Here is a 19,976-nt window from a genome sequence, read left to right on the forward strand (position 1 = left end):
CCTTGATTACATAAACAAAGTCGAAAATCTTACTGGTAAAAAGATAAAGAGATTAAGACACGATAATGGAAAAGAATATATGAACAAAAGCATGTACAATCTAACTAGGGAAAAGGGAATTGTCGTAGAACCATGCCCACCTTATGTTCACGAGTTAAATGGAACAGCTGAGCTCTACAATAGAACAATCATGAATTCCGCTAGATGCTTATTACATGATTCAAAGCTGAATATTAAATATTGGCCGGAAATAGTTAGAGCCGCGGCGTACTTAAAAAATAGAACCGTTACAAACACATATGAAAATAAAACACCATTTGAAATATTTTTAAAAAGGAAACCGAATATAAATAATTTAAGATTGTACGGAAGTAGAGTTTTCGTAAGAATACCCGAAGTTAAAAGAAATTCGAAATGGGACAAAAAAGCAGACACTGGGATACTTGTAGGTTATGAAAACAATGGATATAGGATACTAGTTAATAATAAAATTGTAATTGCAAGACACGTAGAATTTATAGGTGAAGATGATAATTTAGTAGGATTTCGAGGAGAAGATGGACCAGGCAATGAGACAGAAAAGGGTTTTGACGAACATTCGGATGTAAACGAAAAGGTCGAGCAGGTTGCAATAAAAAAGGAGAGAAATTTAAGTAACGAATCAGAAGAAAAACTTGAGGACACAGAAAGTAATTTGAGAAGGTCAGGACGGGAAAGAAAGAAACCTCAAAGATATGGTCAAACGAGCTCATATTTCATTTATGTGAATATAGTTAGTGCACACAGTCCTATGAAACCTATGAAGAAGCTTTAAGTGGAGATGACAACGGTTCATGTAAAGAAGCAATGGATCGAGAAATGAATAGTTTAATGAAAAATAAGACCTGGCAATTAGTAGAAAAACCAAAAGACAAAAAAGTATTAGACTTGAAATGGATATATACGAATAAATCTGATAATAGTAAGAAAGCGCGACTAGTTGTTCGAGGCTTGCAACAAAAAGAAGTACTGGAAGATTTATACTCTCCAGTAGCAAAAATGCAAACGTTGAAGTTATTACTATCTTATTGTTGTCAATATGGTTTGACGATTATGCAAATGGATGTAGAAACAGCTTTCTTAAACGGAACTATAAAATCGGGAGTATTTGTAAAACAACCTATAGGTTACGACGATAAAAGCGGGAAAGTATGTAAATTATCAAAAGCGTTATATGGATTGCGTGAAAGTTCAAGAGCTTGGTATGAATGTTTCGACGAATATATGAAAAAATTAGGATTTCAAAGAAGTAAGAGCGATTATTGTCTGTATATGAAGTATGAGAGCGATGATGTTATATATATTTAATTCTATTCGTAGACGACTTATTAATATGTGGAAAAAACATAAGAAAAATCGATGAAATTAAAAAAAAATTGTCAAACAAATTTTTGATGAAGGACTTGGGTGAAGTAAAGACTTACTTAGGAATAAACATTGAATACGATAATAAGAAGTGTGAGATGAAACTGGATCAAAGTAGTTATATAGAGTCATTAGCGAAACATTATAATATAGAAAACAGTAAATTATATTTTACACCAATGGAACAAAACTTAAGTTTAGAACCCGCACAATCAGCTTTAGACGATATAAGATATAGAAATCTCATAGGAACTTTGTTATATATTAGTACTGGAACAAGATTAGACGTTAGCTATAGTGTAAATTATTTAACTCGATTTCAAAACAGTTACAACGAGACCCACTATAAATATGCAGCACAAAAAATTAAGGAGGTGTGTTGAGATATGTGTAATTTTCTGTGCTGGACTGAGTTAAGTGCGTAGTAGAAATACTTATATGTATATATCAGTGTGTGGAAGTATGTGTGTGTGCGCAGCGTCTCGAAACAAAGGAATGTAAACAGCCAGTCGGTTAAGAGTCGTCGATGAAGAGTCGGGTGTAGAAGGTTCTGAGACGCGTGCAAGTGTGAATCGATAAATATATATAGAATCGTTCATGTAATAAATATATCATTATTTTAGTAATAACTGTCAATATACATTTAATGTTCCTATAACATTATTTCGGCTTCAAAGATCCACAATTCTCAACAAAGGCACAAAGGATTTACATCCGAAAGTGGATGTAAAATCAATATTGACCTAATGAGCGCAGCCTTAAATTATAGTAAAGGAAATCGAAGGGGAATTTTCACAATATTGGACATCTCTAAGGCCTTCGATACTATACCCCATTCAGCTATAAAACCATGTCTGGCGAGAAAAGGCGTTCCGACCCCCATAATTGAAATTATAAATGAAATGTACAAAGGATGTAAAACTACGATCAAAACGAATAATAATATAGAGGTCGAGGTAGAAGTTCTCAGAGGAGTCAAGCAGGGTGATCCTTTATGACCGCTGCTATTTTACTTGTGTCTCGAACCGCTGCTTGAAGTAATCGAAAAGAATATCGGAGGCATTAATATAAATGAAGGGAACAAAGTCTCTGTGTTGGCCTTCGCAGACGATATCGTCTTGCTTGGTGAAAATACGAGGGCGGCACCAAGCCAGATAGACGAGCTTCAGAAATACCTGGAGAGGTCGGGGCATGAAAATATCAGCAGAGAAAAGTCAAATGTTCCAGGTAATAGCGAAAAAGACACCTGGTTTATTAAAGACCCGGCAATAAAAATTGGTAAATTAAGGATACCCGGAAGAATCCCAGAAAGAGCCTTCAGGTATTTGAGTGCTAAAGTTGCGAGGGGGGGAGGCATGAGGTAGATTTGTCCCATATCACGAATATACAATACAAGCAGGCGATAGAGAATCTGATTCGAAATTATAAGCCGCAGAAAACGCTCGAAGTAGGGGTTGAAATGAATCTAATATTACAAAATGATCTTCCCAGTTATGAAAGACCGCGAAGGTTATCCCCGCAAGATAAGGTCGAAGTCAACGGTCAGATCAAAATGTGGCTGAATGACGGAATAATACGCCAGTCACATTCCGACTATGCAAGCCGGATCGCGTTGATTGAAAAAAAAGATGGTTCAACTAGAATTTGCGTCGACTAGAGGCGACTGAATCGAAAGGTAGTGAAAGACAGATACCCGCTACCCTTGATCGAGGATCAATTAGATTTGTCACAGGGATCGATAGTATTCAGTACGTTGGACCCCCAGAATAGATTCTTTCGTGTTCATGTCGGAGAAAGTAGCAGGAAATATACAGCATTTACAGTTCCTACAGTATGAATTTATTAGTGTGCCGTTCGGATTATGCAATTCACCAGCTGTTTTCCAGAAATTCATAAACGCAGTTTTCAAAGGATTGATCGTGACAGGGCATGTGCTGACATGGCAACCTGATGAAAAGCATCCTGTCTTCCTTGGAGCAGTGTGGGGATCACAGGGAAACAGGAAGAAGGAGAAGGAGAGAGCCTGTCGAGGTTAAAAAAAGGGCAGACAGGGCAGAGAGGAAGAGAGAAGTGACGATAGCTAAGGGCGGATACCCAAAAAGAAAGATAGTATCGCCGGCTGAAATTATGAGAGTTGGGGAGTATAAGAGGCCCCGAAGAGGAGAGGTCACATACGCCGAGGCGTGTGGGAGGGAGAACAGAGCGATAAGGGGTAACTTCAGCGAGGACTCCGAAGGGTGGATGAGGGTAGAAAAAAGGAAGAGGAAGAGGAAAGCTTCCTTAGAGCAAGCTACCCCGATGGTGCGTCCGGGAAATAAACAGCAGGTTGGTGCCGAAGAGAGAGCGTACCAAGGAACAGGAGGAGGAAGGAAGCCATTCTAATTAAGGTGGAGGAAGGGAAGGTTGCGAATGGCTTCATGTTTATAAGAGGATAATGGAGGTGAGGAGTTCATTGGAGGGAGCCACGGGGGTCCGTAGGACGAGAGCGGGCCTAATCGAATTCGATAGGACGGTGGTGGTTAGCGAGGAGGCGGCCAAATTGAGAGCCGCCTTGAGTGATAGTACGAAGGTGGCCGCTCTGGTGAACAGGGCGACCCTACAAATAAGGAACATCGATCCCCGCACCAGCAAAGAAGAGCTGGTGGACGAGATCAGGTCGCAGTGGGCAATTGAGGAGAATGCGGATATAGAAGTCAAATCTATAAAAGCGGCACCATGGGGCACGCAAGAGGCGGTGGTGGTCCGCCCAGCGAGTGGAGTGCCTAGTGACAAGAGAGAGGAGGCTGAGAACGGGGTTAACGATAGCTTCTGTAAGGCAGTTAGCTAATATTCGGCGTTGTTATAGGTGCCACATGTTGGGGCATGTGGCGGCAGGGTGTACTGTTGCATGTCATGGCAGGGAGTTGTGTAGGAGGAGCGGCAGCGCTGAGCATATAATGAGAGATTGTGATAAAGAGCCGAGATGCGCAATGTGTCTGAAACATGGTGGCATAAATGCAAGGCATGTAACGGGTTCGTTGGCGTGCCCTATGGAGCGTTTAGGTGTGAGGAATAGACGGGGGCCCAGTTAGGGTTCTACAAATAAATCTAAATAGATGCAGGCTTGCGCAAGACCTAATGATGCAGTGCGTATGCGAAAGCAGGGTGGACATTGTGGTCATCTCCGAGCCCTATAGGCAGTTGCCATTTTGGTTTAATGACGAGGATGGGGATGCATCGATATGGGTCACCCTGTTTAATGGAAAACATGCCGCAAGCGAGACCCTGATAAGAAATGTAGGGATTGTAGGGTTCAGGGTTTGTGACGTATTTTGCGTCAGTGGGTATTGTTCCTCTAATAAGAGTAAGGGCCCGTTCAACGATTATTTGAAGGAACTGGAAGGGATCATAAAGGAGGGGAGAAAAAGAGCACCGGCGATTATGGTTGCCGGTGACTTTAATGCAAAATCCTCGGTGGGGGGGGGGGGCTCTAAGACGGACCGTAGGGGAACATGTCTGCTGGACGTTACAACGAGGAACGAGCTTATACCTATTAGGACGACGGGAAACTATTCCTTTCTGAGAAATGAAAGGACTAGTTTCCCGGATATACTTAGTGTTAATAGACGAATAAGGCTGAGTTGGAGGGGGAGTAGGGTCCTAGGTTGGTACTCAGCCTCTGACCATTTTTATATTGAGCATAAGTTTAGGGATAATATTAAGCGAGTGGAGGGTGGCGCCTTTAAATATTTGACAAAAGAGATGGATGTAGAGGGTTTTTTAAACAAATATGACGGAGTCTATGGCGAAAATGGTTTTAAATTTGACGAGACGGCATGCGGCGAAGGGCTGCACATGAGTCTGGAGCATACGTGTGCCGTGGACTTGAAGAGGAGATACGCGGCGAGTGCGAAGAGGAGCGCCAACTATTGGTGGAGCGATGAGCTCGCTACGTTAAGGAGCGAATTCTAAGAGCTAGAAAAAGAGCCCAGCGAGCGGTGGCAGCCCGCAAGGATGATGCCGAGGTCCTGGTGGCCGAATTCAAGGATGCTAGGAGGCGGCTGAAAAGGGCGATCGGGCGTAGCAAGGAGGAGAGTTGGAAGAAACGAACTGCACAGGAAGAGACATCGATCCTACCTGGCGAAGAAGGAGGGTTAGGCATCGAGGAAGTAGACATGAGGATGGCCGTTGGGAAATGCGATTCCAGGAAGGCGGCTGGAGTGGATGGGATTCCTGGCACTGTAGTGAGAATATTGGCGGAGCAAAAGCCTAGCTTTCTCCTGACAGTGCTCAACGGAATTAATACCTATGGAAAAATACCGGCGGTATGGAAATAGGCTAGGGTGGTACTAATACCCAAGCCTGGCAAAGATCCTGCGACGTCATCGGCGTATAGGCCGATTAGCATACTGTCGGCGTTGAGAAAGGCGTGGAAGCACACGCTGAAAATGCTCATCGAAAGGAGCGTTGGTCTGGATCTCTTTCATAGGGACCAGTATGGCTTTCTTCATAAAGGAGGGGGACTCTTGAAGCCCTGGATAGGACGGTCGCAGTTGCTGAAGAGTGCAGAAGGAAGGGCCTGGCGTGTGTTCTGGTCGCCCTTGATGTGAAGAACGCCTTCTACACTCTAAGGTGGGGGAGGATAATGGAGGAGGATCGAAGGAGACGGCTACCGGGACGGCTACAGGAGTTGTTAGCGGACTATCTGGCTGAGAGGAGAATACTGATACACTGTCGTGATGGTGTCGTAGGGAGGAACGTCTACACGGGGGTTCCGCAGGGATCGGTCTTAGGACCGTTACTGTGGAATCTCGTGTATGACGAGGTGCTGGAAGCGCTGGACCGGGAGAAGGATACCGAAGCGGTAGCGTTCGCCGACGATCTGGCGGTTCTACTCAAGCTCTGAGGGTTCCACGGCGTCAATGAGAAGATAAAGGCGATCATAGCCTTGGCCACTAGGTGGTGCTGCGAGACTGGAGTGCACCTGGCCAGGGAGAAGACGGAGGTTATCCTCTTAACAAGGAAGACTATACCGACGATTTTTAACTTCGACGTGGGGGATGGGGGCGAGATTTCCACTAGCCGTGTTGTGAAGTACTTAGGGGTAGTGTTGGATAGTGCTAGGGGATTCTCCCCACCTCAAAGCAGTTTGTGATAAAGCGGAACGGTTCTTGGGCGCTATACGGAGCCTACTCCCAGACGTCGGCGGGCCCAATGATTTAGTCAGGAGACTGTATTATGGTATCTGGGAGTCTGTGGTTCTATATGACGCACCGATATGGGCCTCCTCCCTGGGAAGAGAAACAAATAGGACGATCATGAGAAGGGCATAAAGGGCGGCGTTGATCCGTATGTCTACCGCCTACCGTACAGTGTCACATGGGGGTCTGTGTGTGCTTACCGGTAGCATGCCGATTTACATCAAGGCATGGTTGCGGTGGAAGCAGTATGGAGTGAAGAGGCGGATCAACGAGAGCCCTGAAGAAATGGCACATGTTGGGCAAGGAGAAATGAAGGATTTGGAGACGGAGGCAGAGGACAGGTGGAGATTGGAGTGGGCGTTCCACAACCCCACAATTGAACTACGAGACTGGTAGAAGATCCGCTGATCTTCTGCAAAAGAAAGAGGAAGATCAACTACCATACAAATGCAGATCCTTACGTAACACGGTATCTTTAACTGGTACCGTCATAGGATCGGCAAAGAGTCGCACACCAGCTGTTGGGATTGTGGTGCGGTGCTGGATGACGCCGAACATGTGCTCTTTTGGTGCCCTAGATGGACGGAGGAGAGAACGGAGTTGGAGGTCGCGATCGGTGAAGACTTTAAATTGGAGAACCGGGCCGTTGAGAAGATGGCCGCGGAGGAGCGGTTTTGGGATAGGTTTTATGATTTCTGCACAAAGGCGATGAAATGCCGGCTTTCTAAAGAAAGGGAGATGGAGGTCAGGAGAAAAAGGGAAGAAAGGAGGAGAAGAAGGACCAGAGCGTGTTGCGAAGTGGGCAATTCTTTTAGAGCAATTCAATTAGGCCAGGGAGGAGCATACTGCACATCGACGCGCTAAGTCGAAATCCGTTGCTCATGGTCATGCTGCTAGACGAGGACGAACAAAGGATTGTTGCACGGCTAAGGAAGCCGCATTTGCAAGAAGATAATCTGCGGTAGATCCGGGACAACATCGAACAGCACGAAGCTGGCGGATACGTTTCAAAGGACGAAGTTTTGTACAAAGAAATAAAGGAGATACCATTGCTGGGCGTGCCAAAGTCAATGCAGACTCGAGTGGTTCGACGAGCTCACGAACACGGCCATCTGGGCATCACTAAAACGGAAGCGTTATTAAAAAGGGACTATCGGTTTGTGGGCATGCGCGAGAAGGTGGATAAGGTAGTGCAGAGTTGCATCGATTGTATCCTTGCGGAGAAAAAATAAGGAAAACGAGAGGAGTTCCTGAACCCTATTGACAAGGAGGAGTTGTCATTTGACACTTATCGTGTCGATCATCTTGGACCATTGCCATCTACGAAGAAAAGGTACCGGTATATCTTCGTGGCGATTGATGCCTTCACAAAGTTCGTTTGGTTGTATTCCACAAAATCAACAAGTTCTGCGGAAGTTATTCGCCATTTGAGGAAGCAGTCTGTAGGTTTCGGAAATTCGAGAAGAATTATCTCGGATCGCGGGACGATATTCACAGCCGTTGCCTTTGAGGATTATTGGAATGAGAAAGGTATACAGCACGGCTGGACTACAATGCACAAGTAGAAAGAGTGAAACGGACGCTTAATCCCCTATTGACGAATTTGTCTGCGCCAACACCAGACAAGTGGTTACACCTAGAGATAGCGCAAAGGTATTTGAACGCAACCACCAGCAGAAGTACGAATGTTACCCCGTTCCAACTCTTGTTTGGAACGCGGATGAGAATGCGCGCAGCTGGTCGAAGACGAGTGGGCCGTGATGTTCTAGGAGGAGCGAGATCAGCTACGCGTAAAGGCAAAAAAACGGATCGAGGAAATTCAAGCTAAAAACAGACGGACGTTTAACAAGAGACGTAAAGAGGCAACAGCGTATAAGACAGGAGATTTAGTGGCGATCGAGAGGACGCAGGTCCTGGTCCGAAGTTGCAGTCGCAGTTCCTTGGGCCGTACCGCGTGGTAAAAGTCTTGCGGAATGACTGCTATGTGGTACAACGAGAGGGCGAACACGAAGGGTCACGAACAACAACCACGGCGGCTAATCGCATGAAATGGTGGGACGTTGTTGAAGTCAGAGGTGAGGGTGAAATTAGTGATGATGAGCACATCCGAGGGCAGATGTGATTGTCAGGTACGGCCGAATGTAGTATCATGCACGAGGGGCCTAAGAGGTGTTGTGCGGATCGTAAACAAGCGGTTGCCTAGGTGTGAATTATAAACAAGCGGTTGCTCAGCATATGCGTACTGGGGCTATGACAAAAGACAAGGGGATGCTAGGGGACGATAAACGAATTAACAGGAGTATGAATTGAGAAGTCCGAGAGTGCGGATTGCGTTATCAAGATGGTGTTGTTAAAAGAGAGTTGAATTTGCGTTGACGAATTGTTAATTAATTATCTAATTGTTTTAATTATTATACGTTTATTGCAATTGGGTCATGTTTAATAACCACTGTTTTCTGTTTAATTAACATCTGTTTAATCCATTTATCATTAATAAACTAATCATAATAATTTACGATATGGACATTTGATAACTAATAAAACAAGTTTAAGTCGTCATATTATCCTTTCTGGGGACGACTCTGAACAGGTATCCAATGTCAAGAGCGCTATAATTGTCCGAATAACTACCGACATTGGCGCTGAGATTATGCGGGAGATAGAGGAGGTGCAGATGTCACTCCTTCTAAAGGCCTGAAGGCTACCTATGTTCATAGGCTCAGGCAGCCATCCCATAAAGTACGACCGGTTAGAATATACGCGCTTCTGCGTGAAACGATGCGTATCCTCGAAAATGAGGTTAATCTCTTCCAGGCGACGGTGGCGAGTCCAACCTTAGGGCGACTTCAAGAGGTGTGGATCATTCCAAGAGGTCTCGTCATTCCGGCAATGAATTTGGGAAGAGATCGCGGTGCCTCAGAGAAGCTCGGACAATGAGATGTCATTCGCATGTCAACGTCGGCGCTCAGAAAATGTCTTATTAGACACTAGTTACCTTCAAAGACAAAGAAATTCTGACCTGGCCTGGCCAAAATAATGCTCTAAAGAAAACCGGCCACGTTGCTGCTATTATCCTTGCGAAAGGCATAGCTACAAGATATCAACAATATTTTACGACAAAGAGCAAGTTAACTCCATTATATTATAAGATTTCTATCGTAAAACGATGTTATCAAAAACTTTTGCACGTAACTGTATATATAAATTAGCAACAAATTAGCAACACTGCGGTTTAAAGACTTACTTCAGGTTAAACACAGACGTTGATTCAAGAATCACCCAAAATTTAATGAGCTAGAGAGGAGCAGAGTTCAGTTCTAAGTTCTGCTGGGTCTGCCATTTAAGGTCTATCTACGGATTGATTGATAAAACAGATTCTAAGGATTTCAATTATTCTACATATTCGAAAGCCTTTCATAATATTATAAACTTTTGTGTTCTAGCTTCCATCATTATAGTATATTATTATGATTAAAATGATTGCCATTTAGCTATTCTATTAATATTACTATATTCCTTGTACAAATATTGTTATTTGATATTTCTGTTCTTTGATAAATCTCTTTAAAGATAGTAACCTGTAAATTTCTACACGCCCACGATCGCTGTCCACTCTCGATCTTACGAGATACCATTGGAGTAAAGCGCTCGTCTAAAGATCAGTGCCCGCTGGCCAAACACTGAACTTCGTAAATTGCTCCCCAATTGGTTTTCGAATAGAACTCTTTTGCTTGCTGTTACTTCGCAAACAGCTTCAAGAACTGTTCACAATGTAAAGTTGCAGAGGACAACCTCTCTGACGGATACTTCCATCGTGAATCTTTGTTCGCGAATAGAATAGAGTTGGTTCCAAACAGAGGACATAAAAATTTGGCCATGCAGGTCCTAAACCGTAATTCCTTCCATATATCCAATGATTGTTCGCAAACTGTTCAACAGCGTGATCTCGGTGACCGAACTTTCCCTAAACACATTTAATGAATAGCACACTTCAATAACTGTAACTTCAGTAACAATAAAAAAATTAAAAATATGTATACATTAAGATATCTACTAATTATTACACATTATATATGTCGGGTTTACATTAGAATTAGGGTTAGGGGCGTGAAACGAATCTTCGTTTGGGTTACACGTTGTCGTTATGCAATAGAGAAGACATTGACTAGTGCAAATACGATTATTATAGAACCGGACAAGTAACCGTGGTAGTTAGGTACTCGAGAAACTAATGACAATGATCCTAGGTTCAATAACGAATCCGCGGTCGACGGGATGATAGATGGACGTACTCACAAAATCTAAGTCGGACGCGTAATATTCACTGGTCGTAAAGGGTTACTCCTTTCATCAATGAGGTCGCGAGCGAGTATGTCTTTCCCGCCCCGATGATGCCACAGAGGAAAACTATAATGGGGTGTGTCTAAGGACACGAGATCATCGGATTCGTCGAGAAAAGCCTTCGTTCAGAAAGTAAGGGAAATTGGCGTTGCTGCTAATTGGTCAATCTCCATATCGGTGGTTAGAAAAAGATGCTAGCCGCCCTCGAGGGAAAGTTGCTAGTGGGAGACGCCGCTCGTTGAAAAATATGTCTCCCCTATCTTCCCGTAGTTGGGACAAAGACTGTTTGTCTGTTTGAAGGACTTTAGTTAACTAAATCTTAAGATTTATAACGGGCCCTCGGCTAGCTGAACATGTACTGCGGAGACGCATCGACATCTGGCAATCATCTTACTCGAAGAATAGGGTCTGCGTGTGGCGAGCCACGGGACAGAAACCGTTGGAATGTTTACTGTCGCGTGTCGCCACAATATTTCTTTTAAGGAGAGCTATAGAATTACTCCATACCTTTGTTAGACAAAGCGTTCATCCCGTGACCGCGGCTACGTTCGGCGATTGACTGTCGCCTCGAGCCCAAGCTCATTATCACAACTCTCGAACAATTACAATCGGATTGAATAACTACAATTGTTCAATTACAGCTATAGTAGACTCTAGGTTACAATGTTGCGGGATTATCCAAAGTTTCAAAGGCTCCGGTGTTCTTTCATCTCCGACATATAAATAAGCGTAGCGACATAGAAGAGAGAGAGAGATAATTCCTTAGTTCAGAGTTCCTCAGTTCCCCAGTTCTTGTTAGTCTTGTTAATCGACGTGTTTGCATTTGTCAATTTGTAAATTATCGCAAATCTATCAAATTAAAATCTTGTAATTAATAAGAGTGAAAACATATTGCGAACGATTCGAGTAACTTCGAGTATTTGAAATTTCAACGACAATTCTGTCAATTTCCAATTAGGATATGAATAAACATTTTTTGTGAAGAATATTTGTCTAATAATATAATAGGATTAAGCGAACATTTATTTTCACCGACTTTAATCCTCTCCTGTGCCAGTACTCCTGCGCGTAGCAGGTTAGCCGAAACGTGGAGTTTAATTGTCAATCGCATTAAATAACAGACAACACTACAATTTAATCTGAATTCAAAAATTAACGGCAACACAACCAAAACGAACCAAACAAAAACGTAACAATATTGATTTCTGATCCGGAGTCTAATAGTAAATTTGTCTTAGTTTTTAAATCTGGGGAGACTATTCTAGCGGTGGGAGTACTTGGAGTTTCGTTCATTTTTATTGAAACAATCCGGAGAGTCCAAATCTGAGTCCGATCCTTGGTGATTTTCTTTTGTCAATTCTTCTCGTATTTTCTTCTCTTTTTGATCCAGCAGGAAGGTTTTCCCACAGTATTTGGTGGTGGTTCCGTTGGTTTTACAGCCGGCTTTACATTCGCTCTGGTTTTTGTTGTAGATCGTGTAGTTGATTTTACGGGGATCGCTGCTCGTGTTTGTTTTACTGGCGTAGGCGCCGGCTTTCTTGCTACTGCCTGTACTCTCGGGCGATTCGGAATATCGTTCCTTCGTGGCTCGCCCCATTCTCCCGAAGGACGTGCCCGGTTTCCCGATTGTTCCGATGCATAGGGTACGATTATCCTAGCGTCTACTCTGGCTTTGAATGTATAACAATCTTTTATCAAATGCCCAGGTTTTTTTGCAATAATTGCATGTTAGCGCATTTTGTCTCGGAGCGTTTGGGCCATTTTGCGGCGGCGATATGGGTCTTCGATCCTGGCGGTTGTTTCCGATGTTTTTACTATTGCTCGGGGGACGAACGTTGTTACGATTGTAATTGTTCGGAGGTGTCGGACGTTGGTATTGCGTTCTGTCGTTTGCTCGTTTTAATTCTCGCGTTGCTTTAACGGCTTGGCGATACGAGTTCTTCTAAAGAATGGTATCCCGCTATTTTTACTCGCAAATATACCTCGTTTGGGAGTCCCTTAACGAAGGCCTCCCTTGTGTCCCAATCTATTGTGTCTTGAACATCCTGAGATATAATACCGTAATCACATCTTTCTCCGTCCATTATTGCTAACCTAAGGTTTCTGACGCGATCTATATAGTCTAGTATGTCTTCCCCCGGTCGTTCCAATATTGTTCCTAATTCTCCCTTATATTCGTTAAGGGATTTCCCTGGGCCGAACATATCCTTTAATTTGTTCCCGAAATCGTCCAAACTGTTTAGCTGACTGTCCTCTACGGCGAGGTACCCGTGCCCGCGAAGCTTATTCATTAATAATTTTACCAATGAGGCTCCTGATGCCGCGGAATCATGTTTCGTGCGCGCTCGCATGCTCTTAAAAATTGAAATACTGAGGGTCGATGTCTGTCGAATATTGGTACTGACTCGATCGCGTCTTTTAACTTGATTAGTTGGGGCTACCGTCTGTCGGTATTGTCACCTGAGGAATTATCGGCAGTGATACGGGTGTCTCGATTTCCTTTTTTGTTTTGAGTGAACGCATGTCGTCTTGTAATTCATTGGTTTTTGTACTCATGTCGGCTCATTACTCGAAAATTTGCATCACATGCTCTTAGTTTTTCTGACAATGTCAAGAGCATGTCTTCGTTCAATGATTCTAATGGAGTTGCCATATTCTCTATTATATTTTGTCAATAACCGTAAGAACTTTAATCCTCTGTGGAGCGCATCCCACCGCTGCCACGAAAAAAATATTTTAATTGTTATTGTTACGTTTTCAATTGAGTTGTTGTTTTTGTTTTTCTTTTTTTTTATTCTTACTTTCTTGGGCCCGTTACTATAGTAATTTACAATTATATGTATGTCGGAGATGAAAGGAAAGCCGAAGCCTTTCCTTGGAAATTTTGGGAACATCCTCTAGTACCTTAGCCTAGATTTTATTATAGTTGCAATTGCTTAAGATTTGTAATAAGCGAGATTGGGTTCGAGGTGACAATCGGTCGCTGAACGTAGCCACGGTCACGGGATGGATGTTTTATCTAACGGAGGTCTGGAGTGGTTGTATGTGTTTTCCGAGAAATGTGGTTGTGGCGGCATGCGGCCTCGAGAGCGGGCCTAGCCACGTGTGATGTTGCCTCGGAGGTGCCGATGCAATGGGACATACATTGTATTAGTAATCAAAACTCCAGGCAGAAACTGCCTAGCAACGGCGTTTGGAACTTTCTCGATGCTTCCAACGGGTGTGCCTAGCAACGGCGTTTGGAACCTTCTCGATGCTTCCAAACGGGTATAGAAAACAAAATGCAATCGTACAGGGAGAAAAATCTCCACGAGGCTGGCATTCTTGCGATTGCCTTGGAGAGTGATACATCGAGCATTTTCGACTATCGCATTTGCGTCTAAGTTAGTTTCGCTTAGTAAGGAGTTATCCCGGTGACCGTGGATTCGTTTGAACTCAAACATTGCTAATGGTATTATTTAATTTAATTATTCGTAGATCGTATTATTCATTAGGCTTAGTGTTTGTTAGACTTATTATTAGTTGTACCTATTATTTGTTAAGCTTAGTGATAGACCTGTATATACGTGTAAATAAAATCTCGGCTTTGTGAAACGATGGCTAGTCCACATGAAGAGTCGTCGCGCGCCCAAGATTCGAATCGTGATCCGACATGTGTATGTATGTATGTATATGTATGTATATGTATAAATATGTATATGTATATGTATTTATCCGTGTAAGTTGTCGATAATGATATTGTAGTCATCTAGGGGGACAACGGGGCAAGTTATCTTTCCAAAAGCCAGAAAACTTTTTTCGGTTTCGGTAAGATCCATGTAAGCGTTTATACACTCAGTACTGGATGTCGCGGGTTGTATCTGTGACATATCTATATCGCACATTCGGCAATGCTTTGCTGTAGTTCGCTCCGGTACTCCACACAGCAAGTGTGTTGGCGTATCTTCGTGTAATTCTTGATCCTCCGGATCCAATCAGTCTTGACAAATAAAAACATATTGGAACTAGTAAGCAGAGCGGATTAGATGGACGCAACAACTGAATAACAATTCCTCGTAAGCATCCGGGTAGTCCTTAGGTAAGATTCCATCCGGAAGGTATAACAATTGGTTCTTCTGATTGTTAAATTCAACGCCCATTCTGTGTAACAGAACAAAAATATTTTATTATTAACATGTCTCGCTTTATTATGAAGTTTTTGTTGATTCATTTTGTCAGTGCGTCACAATGGGATTTTCCTTTCGGGGTATTGCCTTTATCTTTCAGTGTTTCATATATTCCTTCTAATTCGTCAATCATGGACGGGTTGATAACTGATTACGATCCAGTTTTCCTTTCTCGTGACTGTTCGTTAACAGATTTTAACATTTTTGCTACTGTGTATTGTATTAATTGTCATTTATTATTTCTTCTTAATCCGTTCACCATGAGTAGTTAAGGGTTTAATAATTTATTATAAGGTTTTAATCCATGGTTTGTTTCTCGTGGCTGGTTACAACCCCTCTTCTTCTTGCGCTGGAATACTACTTGCAGTGAATAAAAAATGAACGAAAAAGGATAAACTAAATAAAAGAAAACAAAACAAGATATGCACTGGAACAGTCCGCATGGGAACCTCTGACGAAGATACCTCCGTATGCATCATTAAACGTTAATATCGAAATGACCAAAACCTATGTTCATAACAGTAAATCAAATCAAACACCGGAGACAACAATCACATGGAAATAGTAAACAAAATCTACGTAATGATAATATACCAAATCAACAATCAAGATGCACAACCCGTCATCCGGAAGCTGACGCTACTCACCGCGTGTCAATGCAAGGGAGAAAAACAACAAACAAAACATATCTTATTAAATAAAATATAAGAATATAGACAAAATCACTCCAATAAAATAACACCCGCTGGGAACACATTTAGGCATATATGCACACATGAATAAATAAGGCACTGTTACCAAGTAAAGTCAAAATCTACACACGGAGCATCAGGATACATTTCACGAAACCTATCTAAACACCATGAGAGTACTTCAGGACAAGTACCCCCCCTTGATCTGAGGAATGGTGGCGTAGGAAAGCCTCCAACACTTGATCAGGAATCTCCTCTGAGAAACGAACCTTCGCGCTGGCATCCGTATCAACCACCGCATGGGGGGCGCGGCGGGCCCAGCGCGCTCTGCCAACGCCACACGGAATCCCAGGCGATCACCCATCCAAGTACTATCCGTGCCCGGCGCTGCTTAACTTTCGTGATCTAACGGGAACGAGTGCACTCAGCGCGGCCAGGGCATTGCCTACTTTCACTTGAACTGGAATGCATTTAACTATGTGTACTGCTTCTCCTGCGACCAAAGCCATGTGTCCTGGAGTTTTGGTTATTGCATACGCAAATTCATCAGGTAATATAGTTGCTAGACTGAATGCATTCTCTATTATTTTCTTTTCCGAGATGCATCTTAGTGTCAATATATCCTGATAGAGTGCCGTTATTTGTCTTCTGACAGTTTTTCTACGTAAATGAATTTTGAGTTAACGTATGTGAATATATCCAAATTTTTGACTGCTGTTTTACGTTTGGGTATAAATGTATTTCCTTTAGTCGTTTTTAGGAAAAAGAGCTTGGGGTGTTCTGTGGATAACAGGGTGTATCCGCACAAAGGCTGTTCTCCAGTTTTGGTTAGCACAAAGGTTATTTCTTGAGTCGTAAAGGCAAAACCCGGTAGCGTCGGGTTGCTATTGGTTTTTATTTCTTGAATTTTTGTGGCGATTCCTTCGTACAAGACGTCATATTGCTCGAACTTACATAGGAATAGTGGATGTGGCTGCCAATAGGTGTATCCATCTTCTGAATCCAAACAAGTTCCTTTATTAATAGCGCATTCATTGAACTATTCATTAGACTTATTCATTAGACTAGCACTATTCATTAAACTTATTTAACGAATAGTAAGTTTAATGAATAGTATGATTTACGAATAATAAGTTTAATGAATGCTATTAACAACGTTTTTGTGTTTAAACGAATCCACGGTCAACGGAATAACTCTTTACTAAACGTAGACTAATCTTAGACGCAAAAATACGATTGTTGAAAATGCTCGATGTGTTACTCTCCAAGACAATCGCACGAATGCCAGCCTCGTGGAGATTTTTCTCGCTGTACGATTGCATTTGCTTTCTATACTCGTTTGGAAGCATCGAGAAAGTTCCAAACGCCGTTGCTAGGCAGTTTCTGCCTGAATTTTGATACATACTCGTTGGAAACATCGAGAAAGTTCCAAACACCGTTGCTAGGCAGTTTCTACCTCGAGTTTGATTATTAATACAATGTATGTCCCATTGTATCGGCACCTCTGGGGCAACATCACACGTGGCTAGGCCCGCCCCCGAGGCCGCATGCCGCCACTACCACATTTCTCGGAAAACCCATACAACCACTCCAGACCTCCGTTAGGCAAAACGTCCATCCCGTGACCGTGGCTACGTTCGGCGACCAATTGTCACCTCGAACCCAATCTCGCTATCACAAATCTTGAACAATTACAGCTAGGATAAAATCTAGGCTAGAGTAGAGGATGTTCCCAAAATTTCCAAGAAAAGGCTTCGGCTTTCCTTTCATCTTCGATATATATAAAAAAAGATAGGCGAATGAACAATACTTTATTCAAAAGGCGAAGTTACACTTCAGTAGCAAAATACAGACTGACTTACTTACTAAAGAACTGGGATCTTTGCCTCCTCACTATGATTCATATATCTCACGGGTGGGCGTTCGGTTACTGTCTATTCTCACCGCTATCGCATGACCAGGTGTTGTATGCATATCCTGGGTCGGCGGATTCCTGGCTTCTGGGCGACGTTACAAACTGATCGATCCCCTAATTTCTGTTACGATAATAGGGGTGGTTCAATTGAGTTTACACTAAATTAACAGGTATAAATTAATGTTTATTTCAACAACTTCGTAAAGAGATAGTTACGCTGGTGCGTATGTACAAGTTAAGTAAACGATTGATTTAAGGGTAGAAACCCGATAAAGGTATGTTGACTATTCTAACGATGAAAAATAAGTAAAGTTCTGTGACGATGCTCTGTCGGAGGAAAGCTAGTGATAGGTGTGTCTAACCATCGGATTTGTTGATGATAATGTTGGTTAGGAGAGCGAGGACAGTAGACATTGCTTCTGATTGAAATTGAACTTCGTATAAGTTGATGGAAATTTTATTGTATAAATCCAACAGAGTGTCGGTTCAAAGTGTTACAACAGAATAATGTGTTGAGCGCTAATTTAGGAGGGTTTTTATATGGAGGTTTTAGTCCCTTTGGAGGGGCTGTTTTGTTATTATTTCGATAGCTATGGCATGCAGGATGTTTCGTCTACTTTATTACTGTTTCTGAGCGGGTGGCCTTTCTTGAGCGTGTGACACTTCCACCGGCATGTCGGTTGACGTCCACGGTTCGGCTAGCGAAAAAAGGAATAAATCGTAAAACTAAAGGATCGTTCAAAATTGACACTTTATACGTTCGTTCAAGTTTGTATAACGAGATTGCGATATTAATTACACTATGTTACGTAGATATTAGTCTATATTCACTATTTACTGAAACTGTAGTAAGACTGACTAAACTTCGATTTTGATGTTTTTTGCGTATGTCGTGCAAATCTATATTTTGAAAAATCTTTTCCTATCCATACAAGGACTGAACTTGCTTAATTTCCGAGAAATTCGCGAAAGACTGCCGGTATCGCTTGAATGAATTCTGCCTATAGTTGTGCGTCCGTGCAACCTATGCGTAGGTTGCTACCGGATACAGTATTTTGTTCATAGTATATGTAGGTATGATAGGGGGAGATTGAAAGATTACGGGAGATTAAAAGATTACGGGAGATTGAAAGATTACGGGAGATTGAAATATTATTTAACTGCCAGGTAAAGAGAGACGTCCGCTTGAACTCGCTGACTAAGCCCTCTTGTCTTCATGTAGGCATTCTCTGCAAACACACACATACATTCTTTTATGCAAAAACTGCCTAGGTCGAGTTCACCGTCAAGCCACAAAAACGCGTGTGCTCGGCAAAAACAGAATAAGCCGATGAACCACCAATCAACGAAATAAACTTGATCATTGCAATAGACAATATAGAGGAAATTTATGTCGATTTTTCCCTAACAATAAATAATGTCAATGTTTGCGTACATTTATTGTACAATTATATTATTTATATAAATGTTCTTATGCTGTACAATTACATATATGTCGAGTCAAAGTCCGAATCTGGGCCCGAGTCGTCCTCTTGGCGGAGGCTTGGGACAGGTAAGGATTCCTCACTGAAGCTATTCATTTTTTTACACTGAAGTTATTTTTATTGACACACACAAAAATGTTACAGAGTTGACACAGCTCACAATGATCACATACTCGCGACATCCGTGACGTCGTTCGTGGAAAAAGAGGTCTCTCCTGTCTTCCTGTAACTGGGACAAAGACTGTTTATCTGTTGAAGGATTTTAGGTAACTAGATATTAGTGTTTATAACGGTACTCGGGCTAGCCGATCACGTACTGTGGAGACGCGTCGGCATCTGGTAAACATCCTGCCCGGAGAATAGGATCTGCGTGTGGTGAGCCACGGGACAGAAACCGTTGGAATGTTTACTGTCGCGTGCCGCTACAAATATTTCTTTTAAGGAGAGCTATAGAGTTACTCCGTACCTTTGTTAGACAAAGCGTACATCCCGTGACCGCGGCTACGTTCGGCGACTAGCTGTCGCATCGAGCCAAGTTCATTATCACAAATCACGAACAAATACAATCGGATCGAAAGACGACAATTGTTTAATTACGACTATGATAGAATCTAGATTACGGTGTTAGGGGATTATCCCGAAGTTCCAAAGGGGGGCTTCGATGTCCTTTCATCTCCGACATATATAAAAGACATTTTGTGTATATATTAAAAAATAAGACGTTTATTTCTAAAGTAATAAAAACTGATTATTCCGGAGAAGAATACTTCCGTTTAGTTATAATTTTCATATAT

At 42.4% G+C, this 19,976-nt stretch overlaps 1 pseudogene; it reads right to left on the reverse strand.

The window, feature by feature from the left end:
- Positions 1–16,111: 16,111 nt before the first annotated feature.
- Positions 16,112–16,229, reverse strand: LOC117240863 (annotated as a pseudogene).
- Positions 16,230–19,976: the final 3,747 nt, after the last annotated feature.

This window comes from Bombus vosnesenskii, unplaced genomic scaffold (genome assembly GCF_011952255.1).
Source record: "Bombus vosnesenskii isolate JDL3184/JDL3185 unplaced genomic scaffold, Bvos_JDL3184-5_v1.1 scf7180000015019, whole genome shotgun sequence".
Lineage (NCBI taxonomy): Eukaryota > Metazoa > Arthropoda > Insecta > Hymenoptera > Apidae > Bombus > Bombus vosnesenskii.